The sequence below is a fragment of the Anastrepha obliqua genome, chromosome 6 (genome assembly GCF_027943255.1).
Source record: "Anastrepha obliqua isolate idAnaObli1 chromosome 6, idAnaObli1_1.0, whole genome shotgun sequence".
In the NCBI taxonomy this organism is placed as follows: Eukaryota; Metazoa; Arthropoda; class Insecta; order Diptera; family Tephritidae; genus Anastrepha; species Anastrepha obliqua.
Window position 1 is genome coordinate 32,894,303 of NC_072897.1, and position 13,725 is coordinate 32,908,027.

General features: G+C 38.1%; 1 non-coding gene and 2 pseudogenes across 1 annotated transcript; all 3 read right to left on the reverse strand.

Annotated features, from left to right (window-relative positions):
• Positions 1–9,204: 9,204 nt before the first annotated feature.
• On the reverse strand, positions 9,205–9,330 carry LOC129251020 (U2 spliceosomal RNA; annotated as a pseudogene).
• A 536-nt stretch (positions 9,331–9,866) lies between these two features.
• LOC129251025 (U2 spliceosomal RNA) lies at positions 9,867–10,048 on the reverse strand (annotated as a pseudogene).
• Positions 10,049–10,462: 414 nt separating this feature from the next.
• On the reverse strand, positions 10,463–10,658 carry LOC129250942 (U2 spliceosomal RNA). The gene has a single exon (XR_008582868.1). It is a non-coding gene; the product is annotated as a U2 spliceosomal RNA (small nuclear RNA).
• Between the last annotated feature and the right edge of the window lie 3,067 nt (positions 10,659–13,725).

Below are 13,725 nucleotides of genomic sequence, written 5' to 3' on the forward strand. Positions count from 1 at the left end.
GACAATGCATTGCGATAACGAAAAATCGCTAAACTCTAACCCCATAAAATCAATATTGTAAAATTTCAAAACTGTATGATCAGCGACCTTCGGTGATATTGCACTAACAAATAACTTATACTAGCCAAGCTGCTAAGTTCAATTTCGAGTGTTTTTTCAATTGTAAAGGGTTTTCGAATAACAGGTGTTACAGGTGAATGGATTCCGCTATCGAGAGATGATTAATGATTTTTTATGGCCGGAACTGGATGGTTTTGATCTGGACAACGTTTATTTGCAACAAGACGGCGCTACGTGCCACACAAGCAACGAAACTAATGATCTTTTACGAGAAAAGTTTCTGGACCATGTTATCTCTCGAAAAGGTTCATGGCCACGTGAAAGAAAAGGTCTATGCTAACAGCTCAGGGTCGATTCAAGACCTCAAAGATGGCAGACGGCATAGCTTCCTCTTTATAATGAAATAAACATCCGATCATTTATATTAAGAAATAGCATTTTTCTTTGAATATCAAAATAACACCTCTTATTGGAGAACTCTTTACTTGCACGAAGTAAGTAAAATAAAATAACTTTGAAATTATTGTTTACTTAATACTTTTGTATATTGCTTTAGGATGATAACGACACCTCCTTAATAAAGGCACGCCACAGCCAAGCAACTCAATCATATAGAAGACTTCTGAATGGAAATCCGGGATCTAGCAGGATCTAAGTCCCAGAAGCTCCGCGGGAAGAGCGAATGAGACAAAAAGTGAAGCAAGCTAGCAAAAATGTGAAATAATCTGGGTGGAGCAGTGCTACACGGAGAGAAAATATTATTTATTAGTGTCAAGATGTTTATCATTTCCCAAAAATCTTATGGCGGGAGAGCCGTACCACCTGCAAGGCACGAGATCGGCGAAGACAGCAGGCTTTGACTAGACTGCTCTTATCGGGGAAGAATATATGACTGGGCATGAACCAACAACGGAAAACCTTTCATTGTAGAAGATAAATTGAATGATTTCTAAAAATATATTTTATCTTACTAAATAAATGTGGATTATATCATTTGTTTTGCTATTATTTAAAATACCCTAGCTGAAAATAGCTCTTCAAGATTCAGGAAAATAAAATGATGGCGGAAGCAATACCGCGAATGCATTCAACAATTTAATGAATGAAAATGTCTTAATTTTTATTAAGAAAATAGAGTTTGGAGTTTTTTTAGATTTCTGAACTAGTTATTTTTTAGGTAGGTAGGCGAAATGACTTAAGTATCACTCAGGCTCTCCCCAAGTAGCACTAAAGTGCCGTTTTTATACCACTATGAGGCCTCTCACAGGCTACAGCCAGCTAGAGCTGTTCATGTACGAGGTGTGCTCAAAAAGTATGGCAAATTTTGTGTTCTTCCCAAAATTATTTATTTATTCATTAATATCTATTTTGTCCCCTTCAAAGTAATCCCCATGAGATATTATGCACCTGTGCCAACGTTTTTTCTAATCTTGGAAGCACTTCAAAAAATCTTTTTTTTTATCTTGTTCAGGTCCTCCTTCGATGCCGTCTTTATCTCGTCAATCATAGCGTAGTGTCGTCCGTTCATGGGCTTCTTCAGTTTCGGGAACAAGAAAAAGTCACAGGGGTTCAGATCTGGGGGGAATATGATGGCTTAGTGCATTGTTTTCGGCCAAAAAGTGGCACACCAGCAACGATGTGTGAGCAGGGGCGTTATCGTGATGCAAGAGCCAATTTTTGTTCTTCCACAAATCCGGGCATTTCTGGCGGATTGCTTCGCGCAAATTGCGCATAACTTGCAGGTAATATTCCTTATTGACCGTTTTACCCTGTGGCAAGAACTCATGATGCACAACAGCCCTGCAATCGACTTTGCGCCCTTTTTTCGGTCTTGGTCATAAACCAACGTTTTGTCACCAGTTATGACCCTCTGGAGCAAATTTGGGTCGTCGCGGACAGAGTCCAACATGTCATTAACAATGTTCATGCGATGCTGCTATTGGTCGAAATTGAGAAGTTTTGGTACGAATTTTGCGGCGACCCGTCTCATGCTTAAATCATTGAAGAAAATCGAATGGTGGTTCGTGATTGGCCAATACCTTTTTCTTCACTTCATCAACTTTTTCGTCTGTTGTTGTACCACCGATAAACAATGTATGACACAGTTAATATTTTTCATACAAAATTTGATACAGGTTCCTTGATCCATATTTTTGAATTGTTAAAATCGAAGACGTGTATCCGGCTTAATTAATAGTTACAGTCGCGAGCCTGCCAAAGAGTGATCTAAAATTTTTAATTACATAACCGAAACCATGAACATTATTATTTACTGATCTCTACTCTACCCTGCTCTAACTTACTACTACTCTATCTATCGTTTCTTTCGTTGCTGCGCTGGCGTCATTGCCTCTGCCAGCGCATCCGATATTGACACAGTTGTTTAAGGGGTTAGGCCACTCTAGGATTTTCAAAATATCGAAATTTTTTTTTTTGCTTAAAAGATGCTTTAAACTCTTTAGAATATAAAACAAAAAGTCCTATGCGTGAAAAAAATGTTTATCTCTAATATTTCGCACTTTTGCGCGAGCGCCTCTGACGTCTCTGAACCGACTATTCAAATTTAAACCGTGTTTATCTCAAAACGTGATTTTTCAAAACGGCAAGCAGCATAACACAAACAATTTTTAATATTTTCACTTGTAATTGTACAAGGATCTTTAGAACATTATTCCGCACTGAAATACGTACGGATTTTTTATTAATTAATTAGAAAAATTTTTATAAACAATTAACGGTTCCATTTTAGACGAAAAATTCTACTTTTGACTTCAAACATCTGCAAAATACACAAATTTCAATATTTCTAAAATCCCGTACGTATTTCTACAGCTATACTCACGTCGATTGAGAAGAATGTTTTTAATTTGGTTTAGGTGGACATTTACGTCAGTTGTACTGCGTGCCGTGAAGTGCCTTTTTCGCAGGGCGCGTTCAGAGATTCACTCCAAAGGCGCCATTTTGTAATATTTTTCAATAAAAATATTTGTAATTACACTTAAATACATGCTTAATAATATACTTAAAAAGTTTTTTCCTAGCACCTTTCTTTCAATGTAAAAAAAATCCTTAAAAAACTGCTTTTTTACAGTAGCTAGAGTGGCGTAACCCCTTAATGCAATTCAACATGTCGTTTTGTTTGTTTTAATGTTTTGCATGGCATTCTCAAAGAGCAGACTTATCGTCAGCATTTCTTGTGGGAAAATAATGTGTGGGTAGCTGCCCTTGATATTGACGTAGCACATCTTGTTATTGTAGCAGCATATAAGCCGGTGCAGTTTCTTATTACTTCAAAATAAGTTGGAATGACAAGTATCAGCCACCAAAGGAGTTTGCAAGTTTTTATGAATAAGCACGTAGCCGGCGTTAACTACTCCGCCTTTTAAAAGCGGCCGTCCTCGGTAGCCAATTATACATCGGACGTTGTGGAAGTTCCTGTGTTTCTTATCACCTCTATAATGGCTAACTTCCGGTGCCGTTTAGACCAAAGATAAGCTTTAAGCACAAATGCAGTTGCAGTTGCAACTATACCCAACGAATTGTTTGATATCTGGTGCTTTGTTGCGATTCCTTGTTGCAATGATGAGATGTGCCTTAAGTTTCTGGCATGAATTTCCTCACGATATAGGAAAGATGGTGTTCTTGCATGGTCCGTAAACATGATTGTCGTTGCCGGAGGGGCTTCGGGGCGCGATTGTACCACCTTTTTCCAGCTGACAAAATTTTTACCATTTATAGTAACGTTCCCTTCAAACATTATCGAAAGATTGCCTTTTATAGTGACTCTTGAGTTTGTTCCCTCTGGGACTTCTACCAGAGAATGTTAATGCAATGAGAAGGTGCAAATGTTACTGTGAGCTTTTTTTAGTACAATTGAGATTTGAAAGATTTGTAATAAGGTCATTTAGCACACCGAGTTTATAGACACCTCACTGACTTTTGCCCACACAAAAATTAGAAACACCACATATCTTTCACCTCAACACACAACACATTTCTCACCTCGACATTAAACCAATTGAATTTTTACTATTTTCGTATTTTTGAAATAATAAGCGAATACGTAAAATTTATTACATAATTTTTTTTTTCAATTACATTAAAAAAAAAAATTTAAATACGAAAAAAAAAATTAATAAAAAAAGTTTGCGCCGGGAATTGAACTCGAGTCTAACATGTGGCGAGGAAAAATAGGCGGTGCGTTTATTTCTTCGACTGCTTATTTTTTGACCATTTTGTTACTTTTGAAATGATAAGCGGATTCATAAAATGTATAACAATTTTTTTTACGATTACATTAAAAAAAAAACGATTTAAAAAAAAAATTTATAAAAAAAAGTTTGCGCCGGGAATTGAACTCGAGTCTAACATGTGGCGAGGAAAAATAGGCGGTGCGTTTATTTCTTCGAATGCTTATTTTTTGACCATTTTGTTACTTTTGAAATGATAAGCGGATACATAAAATGTATTACAAATTTTTTTACGATTACATTAAAAAAAAAAATTTAAAAACGAAAAAAAAAATTTGTGCCGAGAATTGATGGCGAGTCACGTGGGGAGGATAAATACGCAGAGCGTTTATTTCTGCGCCTGCGTTGTGAACAAAAGGTTTTGTACATGTGCGCGACGCGAATAAATTTTAATAAAGTTCTGAAAGTAATTCATGAAGTTTTTCATTACACACATATGTATATAAATGAACGTATACTTTATATGTAAATAAATGATGGTATATGAAATATACATAAGTACATAATATGTATGTACATGTCAATAGGAGGTATTTGCATTCAGAAAAGAAGAACGGTTTAAGATAAATCAACACTTATTTTATATTGTATGTCAATTTATAGTTTATGTATTCGACAGCATTTACATACATATGTATGTATGTACATTTGTATATGAAAAACAATAATGCACAAGCGCAAGAACATCATATCACATATGCAAGTATGCCCAAATAACCTTGACTTATGTATGTACTCATGTCATACCACATCACATTCTTACAAGAAATCAAATACACATACGCACTAGTGAACGAGTTTCTTCCTAACAAGTGCAAAAACAATTCTGCTCTATGTATGTATATATACCTACTTTATGTCCTAGCACATATACATACGTACATATATACCTACTTGCCTTCTAAACTTCCTACAAAATAATTGTATTCATATGTTACTACATCCATGCACGTTCATACATTCAAGCATACATATACATATGCGCGAGCACAGCGCTCCCTTCTTGCTTCCGTGCACTTTTGTCTTTCACCAGTCGATATTCCTAATATTGTACTTACAAAAACACAATACTTTGATAGACGCAAAAGCAACAGCAAGCACAACGCGATGGCCGCTTTGCCACCACACATTCTAAAATGTTCTAGAACACAACAAAAACACATACCTCACATGCGCATGTCGCCCAAAGCTAAAATCTAAGCCTAGCGACTACAAAAACAAAATACATTCGTAGACGCAGTCGCAGCGGCCATGATTCTATCAGCGACGGCGCTGAACAATTCAGAACAAAAACAAAAAGTTCATTCATAAGTTAGAGCTCATATTTCAATTTCATTCGCGACCATTCGAAAATAGTCAATATTGGAATATTTCGCGAGGAATTATTTGCCAATATTTGATAAATCTTAAATTTTTGTCATGTCGAGTGGCCGCGGCTCCGTATGTATGTATGCACCCTTATATGTATGTAAATATGTCTTCTAACTGTGCGACAGTCGCGAGTTAATGCGACTTCCAGCGAATCACACATTGCTGTCCGCAAAGCCGCATATACGTACCTTATGATCAGAAAGTACCGGGAATGTTTAAATTAAACAAAACAGAGTTAAATTTAAGGTAAATTTATATTATCTCCTTCAAAATATGACCCGTCTGAAGCTACACACATGTGCCAACGTTTAACCCAGTCCTCCAAACACCCCCGGCAGGCCGATTTGTATTCTCTTTGATCAGTGCGATGGCGCGTTATCATCATGCAAAATCTGAGAATTGTTTGCTCACATTTCCGGCGGTTTGCAACACACAGCATCTCTCTAAGGTTTGAAAACAGATAAATAATATTCTCTATTGACTGTCTGGCCCGATAGAAGGTACTCATGGTGGACTATGCCTTGGCAATCGAAGGAAACAGTCAACATCACCTTCCCGGTTCTTTTTGCTCATAGGGTATACATATCCCAACTTTTCACTGCCGGACAAGAAGACGGTCGCAGTTGTTGTTTTTTATATGCATACATTTTGCGTTCGTTGAAGGTTTGTATATATTTGTATACATATGCGTGTATGCGCGTTTGGCTTTCTGGATGCATCCATGGATATTAGAATATTTTCTCATCAATATGTGTATGTAAGTAGTTCAGATTTGACTGAAGAGATTAAATATAGGAATGCATATTCATATGATTGACTTTATGGCTGTTTTACATATAAATCAATTCAAATGAATAATGTTATATAGAAAATAAATTTCTAAATAACTGGTATTAGAAAAACCTGAATACACTATTTTAAATCAATTTCAATTAAACCAAATATAAAAAATGAAATAAAAATATCGAACAAAAAACTATGCACAGGATTTGAACCTGAGTCAATTATGAGACGATGTACAGCATATACGACCCGTCTTTCACGATCGCGCTAATCTACATCTATTAATGATCCTTTCTAAATCACTCATTTATTCGATTCGCAGTTTTATATGCACATATTCTGCGTTAGTTGAAAGTTTCCCAGCAAAACCTGCGTGACCGAAGCTCTAACACAATTACACTTTTTTATATGTTACAAACACATATGCACTCGTATTTCTTTGGAAATCGACTTTTTTTTTTGATGCTCCGTCCCCTTTGGAAAAGGTGTAAGCAGTAAGCAAACTTCATTCATATATTTTTTCTCATTTTTGCATCAATAGAAAAAAAAAAAACAAAAAAAACGGCAAGTGGCTGTCAAAGCAATAAGTCAAAAAGATATCTTTTCTCTCTTTTTGATATCAAAGTAGGCCGAGAATCAAATTGTCAACCTTTGGCAAATATGTAAGCAGTAAGCAAATTTCATTCATATATTTTTGCTCATTTTTAAATCAGTCTAATTAAACAAACGCCGTAGCCGAGTGGGTTGGTGCGTGACTGCTATTCAGAATTCACAGAGAAAACGTTAGTTCGAATCTCGGTGAAAGCAAAATTAATAAAAACATTTTTTAATAGCGGTCGCCCATCAGCAGGCAATGGCAAAACACCGAGTGTATTTCTACCATGAAAAAAATCTGCTCATAAACATATCATAAAACAAAATGAAATAAATGTATAAAAAAAAAAAAAATTTTTTTGTGATTCGAACCTAGGATTTCGGATCGGAAGCCCACATTGCTAGCCGCTGGGCTATCGCGCTGTGCTGTCGCCGCTGGCCTAAAAGTTATTTTGTTCGTCGCTACGTTTATATGAAACTGGCACTGGCAAACGAATCCATATGTATGAAGGGATAAAAAATCACACGTACACAAAAAATTTGGCACAATTTTCCCAACGCTTTTAACAAAGTGATTGTAAAGGGGCGGGGCTAGTGACAGTTTAACGACCACGCGTGGCGGTCATGTGCAGGGTAACCTGACCACCACTATTCTTGCTGGGTTGTTTGCGTAATTATATGAATATGCATGTGTGTATGCGCGTTTGGCTTTCTGGACGGATATTATAATGATATTTTCTCATCAATATAATTTGGATTTGATGAAATAGATTATAGATATATGTACATATTTTCTGTTTTGATTGATTTATATAAAAGTCAGGTCATATCCAGTATGAACTATTTTATACCGAAAAGAAATTTCCATTTATAAAATACAAAAAAAAACAGTATTTTAAAGAAATTTTAATTAAAATAAACTCAAAAATTTTACCAAACTTTCCTGGTTTGAATTGTAAAAAAAAATGTGTAAGAAAAAAAATATGACTTCAGGACTTGAACCTGAATTATATACGTGCCAAAAAACAAAACGAATAATTCCGTCGACTTTAGCTTCTGCACCACAAACTAACTGCCGCGCGGCCTTCTTAATCGCAAATTTATTCGCTTCGATTTCCTTAGTAGTGTGCCGAAAAATCTTATGAACTTCCTCAGTAGTTTGGTAAACGCAGAAAATATCTGAATTCTTGTCCTAGCGTGGTAAGTAAATATAGAAACCCTCCACTCGCGTCACTCGCGTGGTAAATATCTGCAATTCCCCACTCGTGAAGATAATTGAATTTGAAATGACCTTATTATGAATCTATAAATTAGAACTCGAAAAAAGCTCATTTAACATTTGCTCCTTCTCATTGCATTAACATTCTCTGCTTCTACTAAGCGATCATTCACCACTATTAAGCCATCGTCAATTTCTTTGATAGCGGCGATGTGGTCCACTGAAGTGGTTTTGCACTGTGCTGAATTTCGATTAAGTAATTGATCCACGCATGATGCTGAAACAAGTGGCTGGCAGAATGCTAGATTTGTGGCATTTTTGCAGCCTTTAAGAGGTTGGTAATCGGCGTTGCAATGCGCTGCTATCTCTGTTTCTAACTGAATTATCTTTTTATCATGAATTACAGGCAAATGCCTTACAAATTTTACAAATTTTAGGATATTTAATTAGAAAATATATATAATCATTATCATGCAATATTCTAAGTTTGGAGGCTGTTAAAATATCACTTCTAGTAACGTTAGCAAAGTGTTCAGCAAATAGTAATGTTTTAGTGTCTTCGATATAAAAATAATAAAAAAAAAATACCAGTACCGTAAAACAAACTGAGAGAGAATAAGACGAAAGCAGCATTAGGAGCGGGATAATTATAGGTTCATTATAATATTGCTATAAAGTTTATATTTTATTTTCTTCATTTTATCATTATTCATCCTCAATGTTTTCAATTTCAACAAATGTACGAGTGGCTTATGATAAATAAAATATGATACAAATGCTTTGGTTTCGATGTTGTCAAAAAAAATACCCAAACGGACCGAAGAAACAGACTTACAAATTTCTTCCATTTTCGTCCACTTGTATTCATATACAAATTTATGTCTCTTCCCATCAAAGCTAAATGTATTAGTATATTTCTTCTTGTATTTATTCAAGGCCGAAATCCCGGCGGTACTGCAATACCGGGCCAACCCGTGGCAGAGGTGGAGCAAGCTCCTAAAACACTCCGCCCATTTGATCACTTTGATCTTAGCCATAAGGCCGAGAAGCGATAACCATACACAACCAACAAACTACCTTGTCATTACATTTTCTAATAAACCTTTTGAGAATTACACGCTCACAAAAATTAATGTACGAAATATTTATACCGATTCACTTAAACACGGCGAGCTGTTTGATTTCATGTTCGTGCCTGTGTATGTGCATTTGTGCGTTCATATCGCCACAGTGCATGACTACCAGCCTTGGTTGAGCACAGTAAGAAAATGTATTCGAGCGTATATATGTATGTATGTACGTTAGTGTGTTTGTACGGTTGTGCTCTGCGCTCTGCGCTCAGCTTTGTGTCGATTTTACTGTGCGCTGCGCAGGTTAGGGTATTCTTGCAGAATTTAAAGATGATTCACACACTGTCGACCGACTGGGTACAGTTGTCACAAGTGATGATATTTATAATTTTTATATGAAAAATCAAGGCGCATCTTTTGGAGGTGGTAGCAATAACACAGCTGATTTGTTATTTTTTTCTTCCGCCGTGTACATTTGGATGTCAACATAAAATTAAATTACGAAACGTTTTACTTAGCTTAGTGTATGAATTCACCTTGGAAAAAATTCAATTTTCAGAGGTGGAGAGCAAGTCCCTAAAACACTCCGCCCATTTCCAAAAATCCGTTTAACATTTGTTGTCCTCCGATGCAGGATCTATCAGATGTTAAGCTGATAAGAACAGATACCACACTACCTAGTCAATAGATTTTCTAATAAACCTTTTGAGAATTACACGCTCACAAAAATTATTTATATCAACATATAATATTTATATCAACATATAATATAACGCTTCGTAACTAAATAACTTTCAGGCCAGCGATGACAGCATGGCGCGGTAGCCGAGCGACTAGCAATGTGAGCTTCCGATCCAAAATCCTTGGTTCGAATCACAAGAAAAAATAAAAGTTATTTTTATTTAGTTCGTCGCTACGTTTATATCAACATATAATATAACGCTTCGTAGCCAAGAGGGTCGCTTTTTCGTTTCACTTTTCCTCAAATCACTCCCAACGATTCTAAAGAAGTTTTCACTTCAAAAAAAAAATCCATTTTCGTCTACTTGTATTCATATAAAAATTTATGCCTCTTCCCACCAAAGCTAAATGTATTAGTATATTTCTTCTTGTATTTATTCAAGGCCGAAATCCCGGCGCTACTGCAATACCGGGCCAACCCGTGGCAGAGGTGGAGAGCAAGTCCCTAAAACACTCCGTCCATTTCCAAAAATCAGTTTAACATTTGTTGTTCTCCGATGGAGGATCTATCAGATGTTAAGCTGATAAGAACAGATACCACACTACCTAGTCAATAGATTTTCTAATAAACCTTTTGAGAATTACACGCTCACAAAAATTATTTATATCAACATATAATATTTATATCAACATATAATATAACGCTTCGTAACTAAATAACTTTCAGGCCAGCGACGACAGCATGGCGCGGTAGCCGAGCGACTAGCAATGTGAGCTTCCGATCCAAAATCCTTGGTTCGAATCACAAGAAAAAATAAAAGTTATTTTTATTTAGTTCGTCGCTACGTTTATATTAACATATAATATAACGCTTCGTAGCCAAGAGGGTCGCTTTTTCGTTTCACTTTTCCTCAAATCACTCCCAACGATTCTAAAGAAGTTTTCACTTCAATAATAGTGTTGATTATACTGTGTCTTCCCAACGTTACCGAATGAACAATATTCGTGAGGTCTTCCGCCCTGTTTCTTGCCATGGCTAACCCAAATAATTGACCTGTATCCACAACTGTTTCTTTCGTTATTGTTAACAAATTATTTATTGTTAGTGTCAGATTATTTATTCTTGCTTGGAGCTGTGTGTTAATTACAATCTGCCGTTCGTTAGACTCTATAAGTTCACGTTCTTTGGTTTCTACCTCATTAAAATCGTCAAAGTCAGGTGTCCCAGTGATATATTTAAGTGAGGTGGCCAGGATGTTAATACAACGTGAGTACCGATGATGGGTCTTAATGGTTTCTAGCAAAGCAAGAATTTGGTTGGCGTCTTCCTGAAGCAATTATTTCGCAAGAGACAATGGGCACTGTGCAATCAGTCCTTGTGTCCCCGACGCTATGGCTTCATAATTGGTCAAGTTAGTTCTATGTATCAAAATTTTGTATTGGTCGTAAATATCAACTTTCCCCGCAGAAATCAGCACATAATGTGAGTTGATATAATTAAATAGTTTCGCCCGTGTCCAGGCAACAAACATCAAAACCAAGTATCTGGGAAAATAAAGAGATGAAAAAGAAATTCGTTACCTTAAGTTTGCTTTGTGAGCCTTTCTCCCATTTATCATGACAGTAGCTCTCAAGTCCCATGTGTAGAAGTCCACGCAAGTGGGGAAAGTTACTGATCGCCATTCACTTGGGAATTGCTAGGACGATTCTTCTGCATATGGTTCAAGAAGCTCCCAACGACCGGGATTAGCCCACGTATCCTCTGGGTAGCTTCCGAACACCCGTTTGGGAGTGAGCTGACATCAGAAGGCAAAACATTCCAGGATAGCTGGTTGTGCATTCGGTCTGGGACCCGCCACTTAAAAATCCCCCCCAATGAAAAGTTTAAAAAAGCTTCGGATGAGACCTCCCTATACTAATGACGACCACTGCAAACGAAATAAGCATTACGATTTGAGGGCATGCACCTGGAATATCCGGTCCCTCAATGGGGAATGTGCCACTGCCCGGCTGGTTGAGTAAAGGCTGACATCACTACCCTCCAAGAGATGCGATGGACGGGGCAAGGCAAGAAAAGAGTAGGACCTTGTGACGTTTACTACAGCTTTCATGTAAAGAAGCGCAAATTCGGTGTTGGATTTCTTGTGGGAGAGAGACTTCGTCGCCAAGTACTGTCGTTCACTCCGGTGGACGAGCGTCTCGCACCAATACGCATCAAAGCCCGTTTTCTTAACATATCGCTAATGTTGTTGCAGCCAAACTGCGCACACGCCTCTGTGCAGCAAAAAACGTGCATCTACCAACGCAAAGAATGTTCGACATCGAAAAGCAGCAATCACAACAGGAAGCCAGAAGATTCGCCACTCGACTCTCACTCCTGCTCTCAGAGAGTACTGCCCAACAAACCGGCATGCACGAACAATGGAGCAACGAGGGATGTCCTGCTGCCGCAGAAAGAAAGGATGCCGCCTATAGAGCCACGCTGCGATCGAACGCAACGCGAGCCATGTAGGATCGCTACAGAGAGCTGAAAAAGAAGAGAGACGTATTATCCGACAGAAGAAACGAGAGGCCGAAATACGTGAGTGCGAGGAGCTTGAGATGCTGGCCAATAGGAACAACGCCCGAAAATTCTACTAGAAAGTTCGGCGGCTTACAGAAGGTTTTAAGACCGGGGCGTTTTCCTGTAAGAATAAAGAAAATGATCTGGTGACTGACGTACAGAACAATCTTAAATTATGGATAGAACACTTCTCGAACCTATTAAACAGTGACAGCTGCGCATGTCACCGAGAATGTGAAGATCCCCATACCCCAATCGCTGACGACGGAATTGTCGCTCCGCTACCCGATCATGACGAGGTGAGAATAGCGATAACGCGGCTAAAGAACTACAAAGCCGCGGGCGCCGACGGACTGCCGGCTGAGCTATTCCAACATGGCGGCGAGGAGCTGGTAAGGTGCATGCATCAGCTCCTATGCAAAATATGGTCGGATGAAAGGATGCCTGTCGATTGGAATTTAAGTGTGCTCTTCCCAATCCATAAGAAGGGCGAGCCTGCAATTTGTGCCAATTAGAGCGGGATTAGTCTTCTAAATATCGCCTATAAGGTTCTCGCGAGCGTATTGTGTGAAAGGCTGAGGCCCACCGTCAACCAACTGATTGGATCTTATCAGTGTGGCTTCAGACCTGGAAAGTGTTCCATCGTCCAAATATTCACAATACGCCAAATCTTGGAAAAGACCCATGAAAGGAGAATCGACACACACCATCTTTTCGTCGACTTCAAAGCTGCATTCGACAGTACGGAAAGGAGTTACCTGTATGCCGCGATGTCTGAATTTGGTATCCCCGGAAAACTAATACGGCTATGTAAGATGACGTTGCTCAACAGCAGCAGCGCCGTCAGAATCAGGCAGGGTGACTCGCTGTGTTGTGACTTCTTTAACCTGATTTTGGAGAGCATCGTACGAGCCGCAGAACTTAATCGCTCAAGCACAATTTTTTATAAGAGCGTACAATTGCTGGCGTATGCCGATGATATTGACATCATCGGCCTTAACAACCGCGCTGTTAGTTCTGCCTTCTCCAAACTAGATAAAGAGGCAAAGCGAATGGGTCTGGTGGTGAACGAGGAAAAAACGAAGTACCTACTGTCTTCAAACAAACAGTCGGCGCACTCGCGTATCGGCAACC